We start from the raw sequence: 17174 nt of genomic DNA on the forward strand, positions 1-17174 counted from the left end.
TTACATGTGTAATTGGAAGTGTTTCTTTTAACGAGTCTACCTCCATTACTGCTTCATGAATTTTATAAATGCTCATGAATATAAGAACATACCTTATATATGATGATGTTAAAAATTTATCAGGAATCTCATACGTATAACTGAATCACTTTGTTGCACAGCAGAAATGAACACAACATTGTAAATTAAGTATACTTTAATAAAATTAAAAAATTATCAGGACTCTCAGTCATACTCTCATCTTAATCATTAAATAAAATAAAATTTAAATTTAAATTAAAAAGCCCTGTGAATACAGTGCTTCTTTGTGATTAATCTGATCACAGTCTGACCAACTGGAGTCTAGAGACCTGATAAACATTTTCCCTTAATGACTGGATACTGAGAACAGGTCGCTATAATATTATTTAGCCATTATAGCTTAACTTCCCTTCTGTGGGCTGTATTCACATGTGTTGGGGGCTGTGTTGGTATTCTCTGCTACTCCAGATGTAACTTCCACCATTTTCCACCTATCTGACCTTTGTCCTGGAAGACTGACTTCTCTGATTGCATCAACCATGTTCTCCCTGGGGAGGGTAGGTGGCACTGGGAGGAGGCCTGAAGGCGAGTAGATAAAGGGAGGTTATGTTACCTGTTCCCTTGGTTCCCTCACTGCCTGGTCATGGTCTGGCTGATGCTTTGTTCCTCTCTCCTACAACCGTAGCTTTTGCCATGTTTTGGTAACCATTTCTCTGTCTTCCCTTTGCCCTTCAGTCCTTAGATAGAGAAGAGCATGCAACGTGCAGCTCCTAGCTTTGGGAACTGTCACTATCCTTTGTCATTTTCGTTTAGCACTGCCCACAGCGTGTGAGCAGTCCATCCATTCAACCCCTCAGCCTCCCATCTGAAGTATTCTATTGGATTCTTGTTATGACCCCAACTGATAAAAGGGACACCATATTTTACCAGCCTTATGCTTCTGTGAGGGTTCCTCAGTTCCATTCTCAAAAAGAGATGTGGTGGATAAATATTTTGGAGGTTCCTTGTATTCTATCTCCCCACGGGAGGAAGAGTGGGAAAAGCATGGGGACATGAGCATTGTCTTGCATCTTCTTGCTTTCGCTCTGGGATCAGTCTGCCTACCAGCAGTCTGTGTGTTCTTTCTTCTTCCTTCTGTAGGGAAGCTTCCGGGACCAGGGCTTTTGTATCCCACTGATGCTTGTGACTGAGTAGGGGTAAATTTTAGGAGGCGTAGTTTGAGGTCGTATATCCAAAATGCCTTCTCTGGCCCAGGTTTACCAGTAATCAAATTGATATTTTGATCTTTATATTTCCTGTGTATAATTATCAATTTGTTCAGAATCTTGAGAGGAAGAAAAGGTGATTGATTCAACTCATTCAAAACCCCAATAAAAATGAAATTTTACGTGGGGAAGTAAATAAAGAGACATTGCTGGTTTATTTCTTCCCACAAAACTTAATGACTTCTACAAATCTATTTTGTTGGCTATTAAATGGCTGTACCTATTCATGATCACAATCCAAATTCACCACTTAAGACCTTATAATTTCACTTTCACGTTATTAATGCTGAGGTTATTAATAACAACATTAAGACAATGAAAGAGAAGGATTTAAGGAATAATAATATTCTAGAAAGCTATTTAATGTTTTTATTCCATCAGGCAAGTTGGTTTTGACTAATTAAATCTGTCATCTTGGGCAAGCTAAGTAACTTCTTTGGGCCTGGGTTTGCTTGTCAAGCAAGAGGTTTAAATTAGTAGAAGATTTTTTTGTTAAACTAAAATCTAATATAAAATGAGAGTATGTAAAAGCATAGTATTAATATAAATGTATCATACGTATTGAACTTCAGGACATTTATTTATACAATTAGAAAATAAACATTTAAAATTCTTGTTAGGAGTGACAACTATATTCTTGAACAAGTCTTAGCCTCCAATGAATTTCAATATTTTTGTTTTGGCTGAGCAATATCTGGAAACATCTGATTTCTTGTAGATAGTTGCCAATGGAAGAAGTTTTTTAAAGAAAGATTTTATCAATGCTTTCCTTATAAAAATCTGTCTTTAAGAAACCCTTCTTTACCCTAAGGTCATATAGGACATAAAGTTATTCTCTTTTACTTTCATCAAAAAGTTCTAAAGTTTTGGCTTTTTAATATTAGCCTTTACTGCCCTTTAAATTTTGTTGATCTTTGGAATCTAATTTTATTTTAATATAGACAACACCTTCCTAGCATCAGTTTTGAATAGTCTCTTCTTTCCCACCATCTGCTATTCACCTTTATATGTCAAGCATGTATATAGTCCTGTGTGCTTCTGGGCTTTCTGTTCTATTGTTCTCTTTATCTTTTCCTATACTGGCACCACCCTGTTTTAATTGCTATAGTTTTTATAATTTGTCTTGTTGTCAACTGGGGCAGTGACTGTCAAGCTTGGATGGGTATTAAAATTAGCTCGGAATCTTGGTGAAAATACAGAGGCGTGGGTCTTACTTCAACACACATGTAGGCCTCTGTGTTCTTTATTATTGATTACACACTAATGTTCAAAAACAACTGTTCCAGGGCAAATGTCCACCCACCCAGAACACACAAACTTTCATTCTTCCTTAAGAATGATTTGGCTCAAAAAATCTGCAAACAATAAATGCTGGAGAGGATGTGGAGAAAAGGGAACCCTCTTGCACTGTTGGTGGGAACGTAAATTGATACAGCCACTATGGAGAACAGTATGGAGGTTCCTTAAAAAACTAAAAATAGAACTACCATACAACCCAGCAATCTCACTACTGGGCATATACCCTGAGAAAACCATAATTCAACAAGAGTCATGTACCACAATGTTCATTGCAGTTCTCTTTACAATAGCCAGGACATGGAAACAACCTAAGTGTCCACCGACAGATGAATGGATAAAGAAGATGTGGCACATATATGCAGTGGAATATTACTCAGCCATAAAAAGAAACAAAATTGAGTTATTTGTAGTGAGGTGGATGGACCTAGATTCTGTCATACAGAGTGAAGTAAGTCAGAAAGAGAAAAACAAATACTGTATGCTAACACATATATACAGAATCTAAAAAAAAAAAAATGGTTCTGAAGAACCTAGGGGCAGGACAGGAATAAAGATGCAGACGTAGAGAATGGACTTGAGGACATGGAGAGGGGGAAGGGTAAGCTGGGATGAAGTGAGAGAGTGGCATGGACTTATGTATACTACCAAATGTAAAATAGATAGCTAGTGGGAAACAGCCGCATAGCACAGGGAGATCAGCTTGGTGCTTTGTGACCGCCTAGAGGGGTGCGATAGCGAGGATGGGAGGGAGACACAAGAGGGAGGAGGTATGGGGATATATGTAAATGTATAGCTGATTCACTATGTTATAAAGTAGAAACTAACACACCATTGTAAAGTAATTATACTCTAATAAAGATCTTTAAAAAAAAAAGAATGATTTGGCTATTCTTGCCTGTTGTTTCTTTTAGTTCATTAAAAAAATCTGTTTGCCAGTTTTACATGATTTTTGTTGAGACATAGATGGAGATAACACTAAATCTATAGATGATTTTGTAAAAACTTGTCTACAATTTTTCTTTCTTCTTACATACATGATCCCATGTAAACTGGTTTCTGCCCCACCACTCCACTGAAAAAGATATAAATTTATAGTTCTTTTAAACCATCACTGTATACATTTTCATTGTAAAATACGTACCTGAGGAATAGTAGAAAACAAAAAATTGCATGGAGAGGAAGATGCTTTGTGCATCTTATGTCAATGTATTGGTTATGAGAATTGTGTTGCTTAAGAAGTTAAAACTGATTAAGAGAATTTTGTCCCTCAAATTCATCTTTCCCTCAAATGCCAAAAACATAAAACCTGTGCATGCTCTGAGAATATATCACAATTCACATGAATTTATCAGTAAGATTCCAGAGTGAATAAAGCACTTAAGTTACATCAGGGCAAATGTTCTCACTGAACTGACTTCCAGAAAAGAGTCGATAGGAGTATTGATTGACTTGATAGTTCTTTTACTTCTCAAGAAGCAGAAGAAATGGTGCTTAAACCAGAATGATGAGGAACAACACCATCCTTACCTCTATACCTTGCTGCCCAAAGATTAGAAAACATTAGTTAGCTAGGAAGGTGAATTTTCTTGAGCTGCATGCTCAGTTCCACAAATTCTCACAGTGAATGGCTGGGTCACCATTTGCCTTTAGTTACCAGAATCTTCACTGAGTTTGGGGCATATTTTTAGGTGGGACCTCTTTCCTAGAACTGACAGTGAAGCTGGTTTAAGAAGCAGAAGAAAATGGATGGAGAAAATACCTATATTTCTTCATTTTTTTCCTCTGTTCTCTTCTTCTTTTTAAGCATTTTGCATGCTGACCAAGATGGTTGAAATGTGTATAAAATAATTTAGTAGTTTAATCTGTTTAAATTTCTGCTCTGTCATTTATGAGTTGTAGGATCTCAGGATGGTTGTTAAAGCATGCACCTCATTAGAGAAAAAATGGGATGATAATAGTAATAAGTTCTTTGGAAGGTTGTTAGAAGAGCTAAATTAGTAAATATATGTGAAAAGTCTTAGCATTGGGAAGTGATTTTCAAACTGTTCTTCATGGTCATTTAATTTGAAATCAATACAGTGGGTAGCAACTAGCTTAAAATCATGTGAACAGAATATAAAATCATTGCCATATTAATGAGGTGCGTATTGGATAGCAAATTTTTTTGCTTTGGTTTCTCTTACACACATATATACACATAAATGTATATACTGGGTCACTATGAAAGATGTTTTTCTTACTATGAGTTGAGGTAAAATAATTTTGAAAAACACTAGTACAGAGCAAAGAAGATAGTCAATAAATATTAATATCTTTCCTTTTTTAATTTTAACTTTCACCAGTCTTGTATACTAGAATTTGGTCACAATAAGTACAGTTGACCCTTAGAATCTATGAGGGCACAATAAAGGCCCATTGAGATATGGTCACTGGTTAATCTCCAGGTATTTTCACTAGTAGCCTCAGAACATGTGTGATATAAATGGAAACTTAGCAATTACAATTTAGTACCTGTCATGGATCATCATATACATTTACAGATAATGAAAATCTTACTGGAATTCCAGATTTCCATAAGAGATCAATCTGAAGTATACATTTGTCCCAAGTCTAATTCTCAAATTACCTTATTGGACTTCACATAAGTCATTTAACCCTCTCTAAACCTAAAGGTTCTCATCTGACATATGGGGATAATATTATTTTTATCCCCATTGAATGAGTTAACATGTGCGAATTATTTAGCACATAGCAAGCTTTCCATAGATGTTAGCTATTGTCTCAGGTCAGGGACCTAGGAAAACAGACTCTGAGATGAAGATCAGTATGCAGGAGGTGTTCTGGGTCGTGATCTCAGTAACATCACCTATAAGCAAATGCGGGAGGCACAACTGGGCAGAGAAAGAGGTCAGATGTGTGGTTACAACAGAGGACCCTTCTGATCCTGAGATGGCCATTCAGATTGCCCTGAACTGAGGTAAGGGAATCAGACCTCGTTTACCCTTGCATTTAACAGGGGTAATCTTTGGTAGGTTAGTCTCTTTGTCAAGGGAAAACCCCAGAGAGTGATTCCATAGAAAGAAATCAGCAGCCAGCTCTCCCAGTGGTGGTGGGAGCATGCATGTTCAGTCCTGGGGCATCTGGGTAGCACAGCATGCACTACAACTCATCCATGTAGCGCCTGGATCCATTAACCTCACATAGAAAGTTCACCCATCTTGGGTCATTGCCTCCAGGATTCTGGTGTTGGGGTAGGCGTGGTCTCTGTTCCAGAAGAAACATGTGAGAGGAAGGTTAGTGGAATGAACTACATACAGTTCTCCCGGCAGCAGCTGTCTCAAGACCAGAACTGATACCCTTCATCTCCCTCCGCTACCACACATTCTAGAGGCCCCTCACCCTCAGCTGGTACCTCTCCTGGGCTAGATGTCATACCTGGGGTGGAGAGGGGAGACAGAATTTTGTCCTTGGTCTCCATGCCCATCTCAGGTCAAGGCTATCTTTGTAGTTTCCAACAGAGCAGGGGAGTGTCAAGGAACAGCCCTGGGGCCACCTGCGTGCTGAACGTATTTTTCTCTTCCTCCTTCATGTGGCAACCTCCACCTGGTGATCAGGATCCTAGCCATGCCAGAATGGTGACTCTTTTCCTGGCCTGCTGGTCTCTTGGCATGAACAGCTTGAACTGACTTGGTAGAAGCTGTAGCTTAGAGTTCAATTGGACCCTTACTCTGTCTTCTGGTGGAAGCATTCATTTCTGGAATCCAGGACCTTTTGACTCACACAGCATAAAGCTGTGGAAATGGGAAGCACAGATACTCTCTGGGAACCAATGCTTCAGACACACAGAGACTAACATTGTAGCACAGGAAGCAAAAATTCCTCAGGTGGGTCCTTGGGAGTGATGGTGAGTAAGGCCATTTCTATTTCTACTCCTTAGTTCCCAGATGCATATATTCTATTAACAGTGAAAACAGCACCAGCACCCAGAATGGTCATCAATTTAGTGTACTAAGGTGTCCTAGAGTGTATATAAGTTGGTCTCCCATCCTTTCAAGGCATGATGACAAGCCAGTGTCCTTCAAACAGTCATATCCCTGCTTATGAGGCCAGCTGCCATTAGCATGTTACATGCTCGGACAAGCACATTTATCTCATTATTATGTGTCCACAGCATTGCCTGGTTTACTGTAAAGTGGGTTCCTTGGGGATGTTTTATGGGATTCCATGTCAGTGGATCAAAGACTTTGTAAGTACTTGGATAATAATGGTGCTACCCAAGGCTATATGAGCTGCCAGGAGTCACCAACTACCTCAGTTGAGGGTTTGCTTAATAATAAATCCAATACAGAGGAAAGCAAAACAGAGAAATGGAGAGAGGAGCAATTCTAATGAAACTGTTTGAACACTTGGTATGTTTAGTAGCTGAAATAAGATCGCCATTGGATTTTCAGCTAAGTGATCTGATTAATAATAATAATCATAATAATACACAAGTTATTATAATTATTGTTGTTGTTATTTGAGTTGGGCTTCTATCACTTGCTTCCATATGAGTTCTAATGAAGCCACTGATTTGCTTCCATGGCTGCTTATACATTCATTCTTTTACAAAGTTAATTCAATAAATCAGGGCTTATTATGTCAGAAGAGTCATTTTATATCTTTAGATTGACTTTGAATATCTGTGGTTTGATCTATATTGTGATGATTTTATAGTTGAAATCTCAGAAACAGATATTTCTAAGTTATTGTGGGTCTTAAAATAGTTCCCAGTGGGGATATCAAATACCACAGTCTATGAGAGACAGGAAGTGGGAACACAGAGAGGCCAAGAACCACAGCACTAAGTGCCAAGCACTGTTGTAAGTCCTGCAATTACTGAAGTTCATTCTCATTGCAACTCTATGAGATTGGTATAAGTTTTCTCATTTCGGCACTGAGGAAACAGGATGAGAGAAGTTAGGTAACTTGCTTTAGGTCACTCAGTTAACAAGTAGAAGAACCACAGATTCAAAACATGTAGCACTGACTGTATTGACAGCAGGAGTCCAGAGATGCGAATGATCAATGCAGGCAGCAAGAATCAGAAGAGCTTCCTGAAGAAGTGTGAGCAAAACCTCTTTTCCCTTTTCACTACTTCACAGCCTAAAGTGAAGCAGTGATCTGGTGTCCTGATGGTATCTTTAGAATTACTTGAACTATTGTAGAGATATGTGAAAATTTATTTTTAATCTGTTTCTCAAGCATACTCACACAGAAACATGGGATTCTTTCATACTTGGTTTTAAAATATTTTCCTGTTCTATGTTTCTGTAATAGTCATTAAAATCGTAATAACACAGCTACTCCTGTCCTAGACCCTTCCAGCCTTGTCTCTATCTCTGACCTGCTAAAAGAGGAAGGTGTCTTGCTGAGTCTCTGCCCTTCAGCTCAGGTCAGCTTTGCTGTCAACAAGTCGTGTCAGACCCCCTTGTGAGGGTTTTGAGAGTCTGAGGTATTTTCTTCAAAGCACCTCCCTTCAAGTAGTCCCTGATAATCATAGAAAATTTCATCTCTTCTATTTAATTCCCCACATGCCAGTTTCTAATTGTATGTGCAAGGTTATTTTTAAAAATTTTTCTGAGTCCTTGATTGAAAGTATTTAAAGAACTTTCTAGGGACCATGTACGCTCAGGGCAAAATAAACCCATGGAGGCTTTCATTCTAAGTTCTGCATTCATATCTAGTCTAGGTCAAGAATGAGTGACAGCTACAACTTTAGCACCTCTGGGGGGAGGGACTAATTCCATTTCTGGACCTAGCCAATTTGATCTTGTCTTTTGAGACTTTCTAGAAGAAGCCTCAGAGAGCCATAAAGCTTTGCTCGTAAGGTGCCATGGCCATGTGGAAGGAGACCATGTGTTAGAGCCGTCTAGGGTTTTGTCTCTAAGAGTTTTGCCCTGAGGGAGAATACTTCATCTCTATAGGAATTAGTTTCCTTACCTATAAAACTGGAATAATATGATAGTCACAACAGGGATTGCTGTGAAGAACTGGACACACACACATACACACACACTTACACACACACACACACACACCATTCACAATGTACCAGGCACGTTTTAAAATTCTTTACAAATATTAAATCCCTTAATACTCGTTATAAGTCATGGAGGGGGAAACATTACTATTCCCATTTTACACATGAGAAAACTGAGGCTTAGAGCAGTTAAGTAACTTACCTAGTATCACACAGCTAATAAGTGGTAAAACTGAGTTTCAAGTTTAAGCAATCTGGTTTCAGAGTCCATGCTTGCTATACTCAATGTTTGTGTCTCCCCACTCCCAAATTATATGTTGAAACCTAATCCCCCGTGTGACGGTATTTGGAAGTGAGGTCCTTTGGAGATGATTAGGTTATGAGGTAGAGCCTTTAGAAATGGGATTAGTGCCCTTATTAAAGAGAGCCCAGAGAGCTCCCTTACCCCTTCCCCCATGTAAGGATACAGTGAGAAGATGGCCAACTATGAACCAAAAAAGGGCCCTCACTAGACACCAAACCTGCTGGTGCCTTGATATTGAACTTCTCAGCCTCTAGAACCATGAGAAATAAATTTCTGTTGTTTCTGCTGTTTATAAGCCACCAAGTCTATGGTATAGCATTTGTAGCTGCCCAAATAGACTAAGACAACTTTAAGTTCAGGCAGTCTGGTTCCCGAGTCCATGCTCTTATCTGTTATTATGCTGCCTCAAATGGTAGCTATTTTTATAATCTAGTTTTAAGACATTTAATACAATGGCTATATCTCACAAGATGCAGGTGTGTGTGCAATGATTCTGCAGGAGATTTAACTATAATCACTTTTTTTTCCTTTTTTATATATTTTTTATTTTTGGCCACACTGTGTGGCTTGTGGGATCTTAGTTCTCCAACCAGGGATTGAACCCAGGCCCTTGGCAGTGAAAGTGTGCAGTCCTAACCACTAGACTGCCAGGGAATTCCTTATAGTCACTTTTAAATAGGAAATCAAATGAGCTTTACTTATTATTAGGTCTTTAATGAAAAAAAAAATAGAGGCCCAACACTTAAAATAGGTTACTTAAGGATGATTTGAGAAATTTGATTGATTTTTAAATTTCTCTAGACTGTGGCATATATCTTTCCTTAAAATTTAAAATGATTGGATATATTGATGAGTAAATAGAAGAAACTCTTCTCTTCTTAGTAACCAGGATTTACAATCAAAAGAAACAGAGCATCTCATTACACAGCTTTTCTAAGATTTATTCATAGAATTAAACCAAAAAACAGACATCACATCAATAAACACAAGAGAAGGAAAAGACCTACAATAACAAACCCAAAACAATTAAGAAAATGATAATAGGAACATACATATTGATAATTACATTAAATGTAATGGATTAAATACTCCAACCAAAAGACATAGACTGGCTGAATGGATACAAACACAAGACCCGTATATATGCTGTCTACAAGAGACCTAGGGACACATACAGACTGAGAGTGAGGGGATGGAAAAAGATATTCCATGCAAATGGAAATCAAAAGAAAGCTGAAGTAGTGATTCTCATATCAGACAAAATAGACTTTAAAATAAAGACTATTACAAGAGACAAAGAAGGATACTACATAATCATAAAGGGATCAATCCAAGAAGATATAACAATTGTAAATATTTATGCACCCAACATAGGAGCACCTCAATACATAAGGCAAATGCTAACAGCCATAAAAGGGGAAATCGACAGTAACACAATCATAGCAGGGGACTTTAACACCCCACTTTCACCAATGGACAGATCATCCAAAATGAAAATAAATAAGGAAACACAAGCTTTAAATGATACATTAAACAAGATGGACTTAATTGATATTTATAGGACGTTCCATCCAAAAACAACAGAATACACCTTCTTCTCAAGTGCTCACGGAACATTCTCCAGGATAGATCATATCCTGGGTCACAAATCAAGCCTTGGTAAATTTAAGAAAACTGAAACCATACCAAGTATCTTTTCCAACCACAATGCTATGAGACTAGATAGCAATTACAGGAAAAAAACTCTAAAAAATAAAAACAGATGGAGGCTAAACAATACACTACTAAATAACCAAGAGATCATTGAAGAAATCAAAGAGGAAATCAAAAAATACCTAGAAACAAAAGACAATGAAAACACGACAACCCAAAACCTATGGGATGCAGCAAAAGCAGTTCTAAGAGGGAAGTTTATAGCAATACAATCCCACCTCAAGAAATAAGAAACATCTCAAATAAACAACCTAACCTTACACCTAAAGCAATTAGAGAAAGAAGAACAAAAAAACCCAAAGTTAGCAGAAGGAAAGAAATCATAAAGATCAGAAATAAATGAAAAAGTAATGAAGGAAACAATAGCAAAAATCAATAAAACTAAAAGCTGGTTCTTTGAGAAGATAAACAAAATTGATAAACCATTAGCCACACTCATCAAGATAAAAAGGAAAAAGACTCAAATCAACAGAATTAGAAATGAAAAAGGAGGAGTAACAACTGACACTGCAGAAATACAAAGGATCATGAGAGATTACTACAAGCAACTATATGCCAACAAAATGGACAACCTGGAAAAAATGGACAAATTCATAGAAAAGCACAACCTTCTGAGACTGAACCAGGAAGAAATAGAAAATATAAACAGACCAATCACAAGCCCTGAGATTGAAACTGTGATTAAAAATCTTCCAACAAACAAAAGCCCAGGACCAGATGGCTTCACAGGCGAATTCTATCAAACATTTAGAGAAGAGCTAAGACCTATCCTTCTCAAACTCTTCCAAAATATAGCAGAGGGAGGAACACTCCCAAACTCATTCTACAAGGCCACCATCACCCTGATACCTAAACCAGACAAAGATGTCATAAAAAATGAAAACTACAGGCCAGTGACACTGATGAACATAGATGCAAAAATCCTTAACAAAATACTACCAAACAGAATCCAACAGCACATTAAAAGGATCATACACCATTATCAAGTGGGGCTTATCCCAGGAATGCAAGGATTCTTCAATATATGCAAATCAATCAGTGTGATAAACCATATTAACAAATTGAAGGAGAAAAACATATGATCATCTCAATAGAAGCAGAAAAAGCTGTTGACAAAATTCAACACCCATTTATGATTAAAAGCCCTCCAGAAAGCAGGCATAGAGGGAACTTACCTCAACATAATAAAGGCCATGTATGACAAACCCACAGCCAACGTTGTTCTCAATGGTGAAAAACTGAAACCATTTCCACTAAGATTAGGAATAAGACAAGGCTGCCCACTCTCACCACTGTTATTCAAAATCGTTTTGGAAGTTTTAGCAACAGCAGTCAGAGAAGAAAAAGAAATAAAATGAATCCAAATTGGAAAAGAAGAAGTAAAACTGACACTATTTGCACATAACATGACACTATACATAGAGAATCCTAAAGATGCTACCAGAAAACTACTCGAGCTAATCAATGAATTTGGTAAACTAGTAGGATACAAAATTAATGCAGAGAAATCTCTTGCATTCCTATACATTAATGATGAAGAATCTGAAAGAGAAATTAAGGAGACACTCCCATTTACCACTGCAACAAAAAGAATTAGATACCTAGGAATAAACCTACCTAAGGAGACAAAAGACCTGTATGCAGAAAACTATAAGACACTGATGAAAGAAATTAAAGATGATACAAACAGATGGAGAGATATACCATGTTCTTGGATTGGAAGAATCAACGTTGTGAAAATGACTCTACTACCCAAAGTAATCTACAGATTCAATGCAATCCCTATCAAACTACCAAGGGCAGTTTTCACAGAACTAGAACAAAAAATTTCACAATTTGTATGGAGACACAAAAGACCCCGAATAGCCAAAGCAATCTTGAGAAAGAAAAATGGAGCTGGAGGAATCAGGCTCCCTGACTTCAGACTATACTACAAAGCTACAGTAATCAAGACAGTATGGTACTGGCACAAAAACAGAAATATAGATCAATGGAAGAGGATAGAAAGCCCAGAGATAAAGCCATGCACATATGGTCACCTTATTTTTGAAAAAGGAGGCAAGAATATACAATGGAGAAAAGACAACCTCTTCAATATGTGGTGCTGGGAAAACTGGACAGCTACATGTAAAAGAATGAATTTAGAACACTCCCTAACACCATACACAAAAATAAACTCAAAATGGATTAAAGACCTAAATGTAATGCCAGACACTGTAAAACTCTTAGAGGAAAACATAGGCAGAACACTCTGTGACATAAATCACAGCAAGATCCTTTTTGACCCACCTCCTAGAGAAAGGGAAATAAAAGCAAAACTAAACAAATGGGACCTAATGAAACTTAAAAGCTTTTGCACAGCAAAGGAAACCATAAACAAGACGAAAAGACAACCGTCAGAATGGGAGAAAATATTTGCAAATGAAGCAACTGACAAAGGATTAATCTCCAAAATATACAAGCAGCTCATGCTGTTCAATATCAAAGAAACAAAAAACCCAATCCAAAAATTGCAGAAGACCTAAATAGACATTTCTCCAAAGAAGATATGGAGATTGCCAACAAACACAGGAAAGGATGCTCAACATCACTAATCATTAGAGAAATGCAAATCAAAATTACAGTGAGGTATCACCTCACACCAGTCAGAATGGCCATCATCAAGAAGTCTACAAACAAAAAATGCTGGAGAGGGTATGGAGAATAGGGAACCCTCTTGCACTGTTGGTGGGAATGTAAGTTGATAAAGCTACTATGGAGAACAGTATGGGGGTTCCTTAAAAAACTAATAATAGAGCTACCATATGACCCAGCAATCCCACTACTGGGCTTATACCCTGAGAAAACCATAATTCAAAAAGAGTCATGTGCCACAATGTTCATTGCAGCTCTATTTACAATAGCCAGGAAATGGAAGCAACCTAAGTGTCCATTGACAGATGAATGGATAAAGAAGATGGGGCACATATATACAATGGAATATTACTCAGCCATAAAAAGAAACAAAATTGAGTTATTTGTAGTGAGGTGGATGGACCTAGAGTTTGTCATACAGAGTGAAGTAAGTCAGAAAGAGAAAAACAAATCCCATATGCTAATACATATATATGGAATCTAAAAAAAAAAAATGGTTCTGAAGAACCTAGGGGCAGGACAGGAATAAAGATGCAGACGTAGAGAATGGACTTGAGGACATGGGGAGTGGGAAGTGTAAGCTGGGACGAAGTGAGAGAGTGGCATGGACATATATAAACTACCAAATGTAAAATAGGTAGCTAGTGGGAAGCAGTCACATAGCACAGGGAGATCAGCTTAGTGCTTTGTGACCACCTAGAGGGGTGGGATAGGGAGGGTTGGAGGGAGCGCAAGAGGGAGGGGATATGGGGATATATGTAAATGTATTGCTGATTCACTTTGTTATACAGGAGAAACGAACACACCATTGTAAAGTAATTATGTTTTTGTTATGGTGGGCCACAAGAGACATTCTTGTGGAAGGTTGGAATGGCGGAAACGGAGCAGCAGCTATTTTGTAGTTCTCACACTTAGTTGGTCATGTGCTGGTTCACTTTATTGATGTGGGGCAGCAGCTGGCACTGCAAATACTCCACCTTTTCACAAATCCTCCTTCAGCTTCTCTAGCTCTTGGCCTAGTTGTATGTTTAGCTCCAAGGTAAAGGACACCAGCTTCTCTTATAGTATGCCCATACCATAAAGGTCAGAGGCAGTAAGAACTAACATGGTTCCAGCTGTACTCATGGAATTTAGCTTATCCTTGATCTCCTACACTTCACATCCATCTTTCTTCCTGATTGCCTGTTCTATGGACTTCAAGCTTCAACAACAAACAAGAAGACAACTTTATAAATTCCATAAACAGTTTGCATAATTACATAAGATAAAAACCCTTGTATATATGCGATATAAAATATATTTGTATGTGATATACAGTATAGAATATGTGATATACAACATACAACACAGTGTATATCACCTACTAGTTCTTCTCTGACTGGGGCTGTAATAGATACATAACCCTTGAGTCACAGCACAGCTAATTACATCCTCAGAAACAGTATTCTGAAGAACACTAATTAGCAAATTCTAATGTAGTTGAGTTATTTTTTTGGATAGGATTTTCCCCGTAGTTGAGTAAAAATGTGTTTAGAGTAACATATCGCATAGTAGCATCTAATCTGCCACTTCACTGTAGGTTGCAGTAAGAAATAACATTTAGGGTTCTGTTGTGGGTTGAATTACATCCCCTAGAAAGATATATTTAAGTCCTTACCCCTGGTACCTGTGAATGTGACCTTGGAAATAGGGTCTTTGCAGATGTAATTAAGATACAAGTTAAGATGAAGCCATACTGGATTTGGACTGGACCTAATTCTTATAAGAACAGACCTAGAGACACAGACATACACGCAGAGGGAAGACTACCACGTGGATACAGAGTATGAGATTGAAGTTATGCTGCCACAGCCAACAAACTCCAAAGATTGCTGGCAATCTCCAAAAGCTAAAAGAGGCAGGGAAACATTCTTCCTAGAGCCTTCCGAGGGAGCACAGACCTGCTGTTCCCTTGGTTTTGGACTTCCAGCCTCCAGAACTGCGAGATAATAGATTTCATGTCATTTCTTCTTTTTTTTTAAAATTTTTATTTATTTATTTTTGACTGCGTTGGGTCTTCGGTGCTGTGCATGGGCTTTCTCTAGTTGCGGCGAGCAGGGACTACTCTTTGGTGCAGTGTGCAGGCTTCTCATTGCAGTGGCTTCTGTTATTGCGGAGCACGGGCTCTAGGTGCATGGGGTTCAGTAGTTGTGGCACGCAGGCTCAGTAGTTGTGGCTCACGGGCTTAGTTGCTCCATGGCATGTGGGATCTTCCTGGATCAGGGATTGAACCCGTGTTCCCTGCATTGGCAGGTGGATTCTTACCCACTGTGCCACCAGGGAAGTCCTCATGTCAGTTCTTACTGTTGTTTTAAGCCACCCAGCTTGTGGTAATTTGTTAGAGCAGTCCTAAGAAACTTATACAGGTTCCAAATTAATTTTCCTGATGCCCATTCTGGTAGTCATAGGTCTGATCACCCACATTTCATAAAATCCATTGCAGGACAAAGCTAAAGGGCACGTTGGTGACCATCCAAGAAGTCTTAGAAATTGTGCTCCTTTTGAGAAGAGCTTTGATGTTGAGAAGGATGTGGAAAAATGGAAGTCCTCATACACTGTTGGTGGGAATGTAATTGGGGCAGCTACTATGGAAAACAGTAGGGGGATTTCTCAAAAAATTAATAGAACTAACATATGATCCATCAATTCTACTTGTAGGTATATATTCAAAGAATATGAAAACATTAATTTGAAAAGATATATGCACCCCAATGTTCATAGCAGAATTATTTACAGTAGCCGAGATATGGAAGCAACCTAAGTGCCCATTGATGGATGAATGGATAAGGAAGATGTGGTATATGTATGTGTATACATACATATATAATAATGGAATACTACTTAGCCATAAAAAGAGGTAAAACCTCGCCATTTGTGACAACATAGATGGATCTTGAGGGTATTATGCTAAGTGAAATAAATCAGATAGAGAGAGACAAATACTGTACGATTTCACTCATATGTGGAATATAAAAAGCAACAAACAAAAGATAAAATAAATAAACCAAATAAAAACAACCATGTAGATACAGAGAACAGAGTAATGGTTACCAGAGGGGAAGAGACAGGAGGGAGGGCAAGATGGGTAAAGTTGTTCAACTGTATGGTGATGGATGGAAACTAAATTTTTGGTGCTGAGCATGCTGTACAGTATATGTAAGTAGAAATATTATATTGCGCACAGGAAACTTACACTGTGTTATAAACCAATGTTATTTCAATTTAAAAAAAGTGCTTTGATTCATTGGAGCATTATTTACAATAGTCAGGATAGGGAGACAAACTAAGTGTCCATTCATGGATGAATGGATAAAGAAGATGTGGTATATACACACAATGGAATATTACTCAGCCATAAAAAATAATAAAATCTTGCCATATGCAACAACATGGATGGAACTTGGGAGTAATATGTTAAGTGAAATAAGTCAGACAGAGGAAGACAGACACCATATGATTTCACTCATCTGAACACAAAAAAACACCTTTTTTGTGTGTGTGTAAGTAGACTTTTGGTGGTGATCACTTTGTAGTGTATACAGATGTGGAATTATAATGTTGTACGTGTGAAACTTATATAATGTTGTATACCAATTTTACCTCAATTAAAAAAAAATAAAGTGCTTTGTGTTCAACCAACACGGACAGTTTGGAATTATTTCATACCACTCTCATGCCACAAGTGTCTAGGTCCCTCATACAAGCTCTCTGGATGGCAAAAGTCCAGGATGCTCCAGGTAAGCAGAAGTCAGGGCAGCATCTCCAGTGCCCTAACCAGCTATCTCCAAACTGATGCTCTCTGGGCAGGAGGCTGACTCTGGGCAATTGGTTCTCCTGGATGTGAAGAAGTGTGATGACTTAGAACTAAGTTTGTCTT

Source organism: Balaenoptera musculus, chromosome 5, assembly GCF_009873245.2.
Source record: "Balaenoptera musculus isolate JJ_BM4_2016_0621 chromosome 5, mBalMus1.pri.v3, whole genome shotgun sequence".
Classification (NCBI taxonomy): domain Eukaryota; kingdom Metazoa; phylum Chordata; class Mammalia; order Artiodactyla; family Balaenopteridae; genus Balaenoptera; species Balaenoptera musculus.